Genomic DNA, 9496 nt, shown 5'->3' with positions numbered 1-9496 from the left:
TTAGTAATTGTAGATTACCTCTTAAGAACAGTAGAATTGGACCCAATGATCTCTACATTCAACCATACATAATCGATACATGACCTCAACGACAAGATGATATATTAGATTGTCAGACAACCATAAATACGTAGGGGAGTTCTTCTATAGATTCTAATAAGCAAAGTGGTACATGTAGAACCACTAAAATTCTTTAACAACTCCAAGACAACACCAATTATGTCATTCGAAATAACCAAATCTTCCCTATTCAGTTTCTTGATACATGACGTTGTTTAATGATTAGGCTCTTAAATTGGAATATCAGGGGCATGCAATCCCAAGCTGCGACCGAGAGATTAATCTACATGACTAAACATCATAAAAAAAATTATGGACCTACAAGAACCATGTTTACAAGAATCTTGCATATACAACTATAAGAGTAGTCTGAATATGCAAGGAAGTTATGCTAACTTAAGCAACAAGATATGGATATTCTGGAGGGCAGATTAAAATAGTATTGCTTTTTTCCAATCATGCCGAGATGCTTACTTGTAAACTTACCACCAAGAATTCCAATAAAGAGTTCTACATTTCTATAATTTATGCTAAAACAAGACAATCTGGGAGGGAAGAAATTTGTGGAGAAATGAGAGCTTTTGCTACTACTATCTCCAATCCATGGGCTGTCATAGGTGATTTCAACAGTATTCTAAATGTACAAGAGCTTGGCATTTATGGAATGCCTTTTTAACTGTGATTTAGTTGATATGGGATACTTTAGTTTGTATAGCTTACTTTTTGGAAAGATATCAATATTAACAACTAGAGTTTTGATAACAAAGCAATTGAAATGTTAGTCCAATTATTTTGAATCTACACTTATCGCAACTTCCTATCGTATTATTTAAAGGGGCTATACATGTGCAAAACATGTACCTAGAAACTAGTATAGTAAAAATATATATAGATGTAATTTTTATATATATATATATATATATATACTTTAAATTAATCTCAATCTATAACTGCTAGCGTCACGTGTGTTTGAAATAAAATTTGTGATACAAAATACTCTTATTTCGCAAGACATAAGCATAGAGAATTTTTTTTTCTTGTCTTTCATTAGTGTTGTAGAAGTTAATTCATCTGTCATATGTTTAGAGAACTTTTGGCTTCTAGATTTTGAACTAAACTTATGTCATGATCAGCATAACTTAATTTACCATGTAAGACATAAATTATGTTATATTATGATACAAAATTATAAACTAATGCCAAGGATAAAAATCAATGACCACCAATTGGAGGGTAAAAAATAAAGGAAAAATTACATAACTACACATCATTTATTATCATTTTTTATTATTATTTTCCCTACCATTTCAAAAAATATCAAAAATCCTCTTTTTTGCTCTCATCATTCCTTTTCTCGGATACATTAATTTGAAATCTCCTACCCATTATTTTCCTTCCTTTTTTTTATCAATCCACAAATCTCTCCACAATTACTTTCATTAATTTATTTTTGAATCTCAAATATTTTCTCTTTCCAATAAAGGATTTCAAATTATTCAAGAGGTAGATTTCTTTCAATCACTTCAGTTTTTGATTCCTTTAATTTTTTAATTTTTTCATCTTAAAAAATTACTGAATCTTTTACTCTCTGTCTCTTTATGGAAGAGAGGTGAAAAAACCTTACTAATGCACATAGTTCATCTTGGAGTGCATCTGAAATGGTTCCAGAAATTTCAAATGACAGTCTTGATACACTTCATTCTGTTGGTTTGATATTTAAGTTTTTTGGGCTTACTTTTAATGTATTTCGCTTATTTTGATTCTTAATTAATCTTTCTTAGTGTTTTCACTGATCGATACATCAGTGCTACAATAGCTTTTGTTTTATGCAATGTATCATGTTCATATTTAAGATATTGATACATAACTCTAATGTTGTTGCATCTTCGATTAGTTTTTATCATGTTCAATATAAATGTACTTGATACATAAACTTTGTGTTATGTATCAAACACCAAAAAAAAATGATATTTGGATCAATTACATGTATAATGTTTTTTTTTTAAAAAAAGAAATAGTATTTCTCAAACAAAATAAGATACATATATAATAATGTATCATGCACTAATTTTTTAAGCATGATATGTAAATTCAAATTCATACTAAATGTATCTAATACATAACAATTACCAAACAATAATGTATCGATCTCAAACCTAAAATATTATGGGCAACACTTTCTTATTTAATGTATCTAGTAGAAATACAACATTTATGAATTTAAATTGAAAGGATCTTCATGATGTATCTTCTCAAAAAATTTGATAATTTTGAATCAAAATTGAAAAGATCTTCAATGAACTAGGAGAATAATTTTCAAACTCAAGATTTTCAATAATTTTGAATCAAAACTGAAAGGACTTCAATGAACTGGGAGAAGAATTTTGAATCTTAAAATTTTCTACAATCATGAATCAAAATTGAAAGGATCTTCAATGAACTTAAGATTCACAAAAGAAATCATTTCTCCAACAACTATTCCATCACTTTTGTATCCTTCATAACTCACCTCGCTTATCCAAAATTTGGACAAAAGTTTTTGAATCAAATCTGAAAGGTTTCTTCGCCGAATAGGTCGTGTCTGATACACTAATTTAAGCAAAAATTGGTTACTGTTCCAATAAATTTCAATGTATATACCTTATAAACTGGTCCAAATCCACCCTCTCCAATCTTGTTGTACAAAGAAAAGTGATATGTGGCTTTTGTTATCGTCGACAATTGGAAAAGTGAAAGCTCAAATTCTTCCTTGAGTTCCAGTTTGTTCTTTTTCCATTTGTACAACACCAGAATAAGTCCTAGTATATCCATTGCCATCAATAATGAGAAACTCACTGCCAGTATCTTTGTCGTCTTTCTTTTGGAACCTGCCTCAGATACTACAAGCAGTTTTTTTCTATCAAACACAACAAATCAAGACAAGTGCATTACATGGTCACCATGCATCAGGAAAATTTCTTTAACATAAGTTCTTACCTAGTCTTAAAAGATTCATCATAGCTATTTTTTTCGATCTTTTTTAATCTATTACGATTTGGGTGAGAATTGAAAGAAGAAAATTTAAATTGTTTGAAGCTTGACGGATTTGGAATAGAATTAAGAGAAGAAAATTTAAATTTTGAATTGAAGTCGGTTGGATTTGGAAGAGAATTGGGAGAGATTGAAATCAACTAGATTAGTGTGATTTGGGGAACTCACATCAATTTTATATTCTCTTTCTTTTAAAAGTGTAACTGATTTTGTTTTAATTTATCAGATTTAATGTATCCGGCTTTTTTGCTATGTATCTGGATAGCACTTATTTTGAGGAATTTTCGTAAATTAAAAAAGAGTAGAGATAGAATGTAATTTAGATCCTTACACTATGGATTTATGTAAGTTATACAAAACTAAACTCCTATGTTCCCTTAAGTAACATTAAATAAATCAAAATTTATATCTTATTATTTCTTAGTCCCAAATCAAATTATAATATTTAAAAGCCCTTCATAGATAATACTTATCTCATGTAGTAACAGCTCTACAGATGCCCAAGGTTGTGTTGTATTAATTGGTCAACTTGGAAATCCATTACCAGTATACTCCTTTGCAGATATTGATTTGAGTTCTTAAGTGTAAATGATATGTTAACAAAATTAAACATGTTAGGGAATTATAATTATTATACGAAGAATATAAAGGGATGAATTATTCGATAAGGATTAATTACTTCTTTTTTTTTCCTTTAATTCTTTTCATTTGATGAATTATTTATAAATAAATTGTATGTTTAATACTCAGTATTTTTAGATATCTTCAAAATTTAATAAACTGTTTTGAAACAATTCTTTCAGTTTAATGTATTGTGTATGCTTGAGTTAGTCTTCCATTTGTAGTCAGGATAAGGATTCACTTGGGGACCAACAATGGTTCTCTAGTGTTGGCCAAGTCTAGAGTATAGGCTTGAGTCGTGAGAAAAACATATCTCATTAAGAGAGATATTATTCTTGTGATTGAGATGAATAATGGAAAGAGAAAAGAATGAGATATTGTATCACGACCCAGACCGTCGTGATTGGCAACCACACTAATAATCCAGTGGGAGAACCAACACGACAACCCAAACCAAGCAATCAATCTAAAACCTAAGGCAGATAAGTCAAATACTAAGGAAGGAAAATAAAGTTTCCATAAATTCTAAAAAAATTTCAACAATACCTAACAAATGCTGATGAATTAACCTAGAACCTGAAAGTCAATGTACCAAAAATCTACTAACGACAAGTCTAAGAACCAAGGTACAACCCCGAAACTAAACAACACCTTAAACAAAGCTCTGAGTCTGAAAATAGTGGACTTAAACAAGGAAGATCTATGGCATCCTGAAAGAACTGGCTCACCCTTGAATCCGGTCACGCTCATAATCACCTAGTTGAAGTCTATCAATAGCCACCTAAAGATACCCTGTACTCAACAAAATAGAGCAAGTGCAGTATCAGCACACAACCACCGTGTACTGGTAGGATCATGCGGCTATCCCACTAAGTGTAACATACATTAGTCAATACAACAATATAATCACATGCACATATCGAACATATACAATATGTTCAATATATACGAACAATGAACAACTTCACGATTTTCACATATTACAGTTATATCAATTTAAAGCAGCATACCGTCTTCCAATATCAATCAACATTAGATATGAACAAACTCATCACAAGTAGATACAAAAGACAATTCAATGGTCCTCTCACGGAACCTAATTCAATAGTTCTCTCGTGGAACCCAAACCCAAATAGTTAGCATGCCAGAACGTGGCAATCCGGTCCCATTTTTATGCCGAAACATGGCAATCCGATCCAAGTTAGTTATGTCGGAATGTGGCAATTCGATTCTATATTTATGCCGGAACATGGCAACCTATCCCAGTTAGTTTGTCAGATCGTGACACACGCCCATTCTACAAACCACAATCACAATGTATTTTCTCACAATCATACATCAATAGGTGATTCATGGCATACAATTATTCAATTATCCTCATTTACAACAAGTGTGATCAACAATGCAACATTCACATACATACATGTATCAAAATGAAGCAAGAACTAACATACATCACACAATCATAAAATCACAACCATCACCTACATCGAATCGAAGCTTGAATCCCCTAAGACACTTGAATCTTCCCTTTCCGGATTCTTTCCGCTTGTTCTAGGTCTACAAGCAACAATTTATATGCAAGGATCAACAATCAAAGGTCTAATTACCGGATTATAACAAATCCAATAACCCTAGACCAAACCCAAGATCCTACAACCCCATTTAGGGTGTTTTCCACCATAAATTCTAGATCAAATCCCTCTTCCATCGATAATGACCCACTATATTACGTTCTATGGATCGAAAAATGGATTCGGGGAGTTAAAACCTTACCTTTAGTCTCAAGAATTGTGAAAAATGGTCAAGAAGTCACCTAGGGTCATCTCCTTATCTCTAAAAATTGAAAAGTGCCAAATAAGGTCGTTTAGGGGTTTATTAACGACTTTAAGTAGCGCGGCGAACCCTTCCCCATACAGTGACCCGCTCTAGCGGCTCCAATCCCGCTCTAGCGGCCTACATGGAGACGGAATGTTACCTGTTCATGCTAAGATCATTTTCGGGTGTTCTACTAGCCCAAATTCGATTCCGTAAATTCGTACAGGTTCCTTAACGTCTTAGCTATCTACTCATGTGGTCTAAATCATAATTAGATCTCTCATTAATTACTAGAATTCACTACACCTTAATGACTCTGATTTCATCCAAATTTGGACTAGATTGGGAAATTCCAAGTTACTACGAAAGAGTTTTTTGGCCTCAATTCTTTCATCATTGACTTTTCCCTAATGACGGAATCAGGTTGTTACAATAGATACCAATTTACCCATCACTCGTCCCCGAGTGATGAACTAGGAAATGCTAGCTAAAATAACGGTAGAGTAGTATCTGAATCGTTGAATTACATGGGATACTTGTCTCGCATGCCCTTCTTACCAAATCTCATTACCCCAAAAGTTGATCGCACACATGTTTGCAACATGTTATCAAGGACTTTGACACAACATCAGGACGAATCCTTTTTGACGTAACTATGATAAAATTATAAATCAATACTCGCTACAATTAGAAGTGAACCTGAACAAACAAACACACATTCATAATACCCAAACAATCACAGTTCTTAATAACATCTCCATCCCACAACATAAATTCCCATGAGTTTAAGTTATAACAATTTTGATCTTTAGAAATCAGATACTCATCGAGGGGTGTGTCCAAGCATACAACCCCTCCAACAACACTATTGAAATGCTAGATTTGGTAATTGTAGATTACCTCTTAAGAACAGTAGAATTGGACCCAATGATCCCCACATTCAACCATACATAATCGATACATGACCTCGACGACAAGATGAAATATTAGATTGTCGGTCAACCATAAATACGTAGGGTAGCTCTTCTAGAAATTCTCATAAGCAAAGTGGTACATGTAGAACCACTAAAATTCTTTAACAACTCCAAGACAACACCAATTATGTCATTCGAAATAACCAAATCTTCCCTATTCAGTTTCTTGATACATGACATTATTTAATGATTAAGCCCTTAAATTTGAATATCAGGGGTATGCGATACCAAGTTTCGACCGAGAGATTAATCTACATGACTAAACATCATAAAAAAAATTGTGGACCTAAAAGAACCAATTTTACAAGAATCTTGTATATACGACTATACGAGTAGTCTGAATATGCAAGGAATTTATGCTAACTTAGGCAACAAGATATGGATATTCTGGAGGGCAGATTAAAATTGTATTGTTTTTTTTTCAATCATGCCCAGATTCTTTCTTGTAAACTTACCACCAAAGATTCCAATAAAGAGTTCTACATTTCTATAGTTTATGCTATAACAAGACAATCTGGGAGGGAAGAACTTTGGGGAGAATTGAGAGCTTTTGCTAGTACTATCTCCAATCCATGGGCTGTCATAGGTGATTTCAACAGTATTCTAAATGTACAAGAGCTTGGCATTTATGGAATGCCATTTTTACTATGAGTTAGTTGATATGGGATACTTTAGTTTGTATAGCTTTCTTTTAGGAAAGATATCAATATTAACAACTAGAGTTTTTATAACAAAGCAACTGAAATGCTAGTCCAATTATTTTGAATCTACACTTATCGCAACTTCCTATCGCATTATTTAATGGGGCTATACACGTGCAAAACACGTACCTAGAAACTAGTATAGTAAAAATATATAAAGGTGTAATTTATAGATATGTATATACATATACCTTAAAATAATCTCAATCTGTAACTGCAAGCGTCAGGTGTGTATGAAATAAAATTTGAGATACAAAATACTCTTATTTCGCAAGACATAAGCTTAGAGAATTTTTTTTTTCTTGTCTTTCATAAGTATTGTAGAAATTAAGTACTCTGGCATAAGTTTAGAGAACTTTTGGCTTCTAGATTTTGAACTAAACTTATGCCATGATCAGCATAACTTGTTATACCTTATAAGACATAACTTATGTTATATTATGATACAAAAATATAAACTAATGCCAAGGACAAAAATCAATGACCACCAATTTTAGGGTAAAAAATAAAGGAAAAATTACATAACTACACATCATTTATTATCATATTTTTTTTATTTTCCCTACCATTTCAAAAAATATCAAAAATCCTCTTTTTTGCTCTCATCATTCCTTTTCTCGGATACATTAATTTGAAATCTCCTACCCATTATTTTCCTTCCTTTTTTGATCACTCCACAAATATCTCCACAGTTACTTTCATTAATTTATTTTTGAATTTCAAATATTTTCTCTTTCCAATAGATGATTTCAAATTATTCAAGAGGTAGATTTCTTTCAATCACTTCACTTTTTGATTTCTTTTATTTTTTTAATTTTTTCATCTTAAAAAATTGCTGAATCTTTTACTCTATCTCTTTATGGAAGAGAGGTGGAAAAACCATGCTAATGCACATAGTTCATCTTGGAGTGCATCTGAAATGGTTCCAGAAATTTCTAATGACGGTCTTGATACACTTCATTCTGTTGGTTTGATCTTTCAGTTTTTGGGGCTTACTTTTAATGTATCTCGCTTATTTTGATTCTTAATTAGTCTTTCTTAGTGTTATCACTGATCTGATACATCAGTGCTACAATAGCGCTTTTGTTTTATGCAATGTATCATGTTCATATTTAAGGTATTGATACATAACTCTAATGTTGTTGGATCTTCGATTAATGTTTATCATGTTCAATATAAATGTACTTGATACATAAACTTTGTGTTATGTATCACACACCAAAAAATATGATATTTGGATCAATTACATGTATAATGGTTTTTTTTAATAAAAAATAGTATTTCTCAAACAAAATAAGATACATAAATAATAATGTATCATGCACTAAATTTTTAAGCATGATATGTAAATTCAAATTCATACTAAATGTATCTGATACATAACAATTACAAAACAATTAGGTATCGATCTCAAACCTAAAATATTATGGGCAACACTTTCTTATTTAATGTATCTAGTAGAAATACAAGACTTATCAATTTAAATTGAAAGGATCTTCATGATGTATCTTCTCAAAAAAATTTATAATTTTGAATTCAAAATTGAAAAGATCTTCAATGAACTAGGAGAATAATTTTGAAACTCAAGATTTTCAATAATTTTGAATCGAAACTGAAAGGACCTTCAATGAACTGGGAGAAGAATTTTGAATCTCAAAATTTTCTATAAACCGTACATCTTTCTTTTTATTTCCAGATAATAGGTAGGAGCATAAACTTAAATATTTTGGGGCTAAAAAGATAGTTATTAAATCGTTAGCACCGCATAAAAACATTCCCCCTAGAGTAGTTGTTAATACGAATAAGAGAAACTCTGTTATAGCCATTTCTATACATTCAATGTACTCTACGGATAGAGGAATACATAGAGTTAAACATAGTAAAATAAGAAATTGAAAGATTTCGTTGAAATTGTTTGTTTGGAAATTTCCCGAAAAGCTAATCATAGGTTCTTCTATCCATCGGAACAATAGGGCCGTTATGCTCATTACTAAACTTGTTGAAGAGATGAAATATAACCAAGGAATATCTCTTTTTATCAGAGGTTGAATCGATCATCACCAGAAGAATTAAACCAAAAATTAGGATACATTCAGGGAAAATCAAACTTCCATCGAAGAGAAGCAAATGAAAGGCTTTCATAAAAATTCTCATAGAATCGAGAATGAAGTTTTCATTCGGTATATGCCAGATCATTTATTAGTAATTGCTTCCAATTTCCAAAAAAAATACCAACTGTGTCGAACTTTCCTTTTTTGGAATAGTTACGGAATCTCCATGAATATGATCAAA

The sequence above is a fragment of the Solanum verrucosum genome, unplaced genomic scaffold (genome assembly GCF_900185275.1).
Source record: "Solanum verrucosum unplaced genomic scaffold, falcon-dt-bn FXZP01000139.1, whole genome shotgun sequence".
Classification (NCBI taxonomy): domain Eukaryota; kingdom Viridiplantae; phylum Streptophyta; class Magnoliopsida; order Solanales; family Solanaceae; genus Solanum; species Solanum verrucosum.
Note: the sequence above shows the minus strand (reverse complement) of the source record.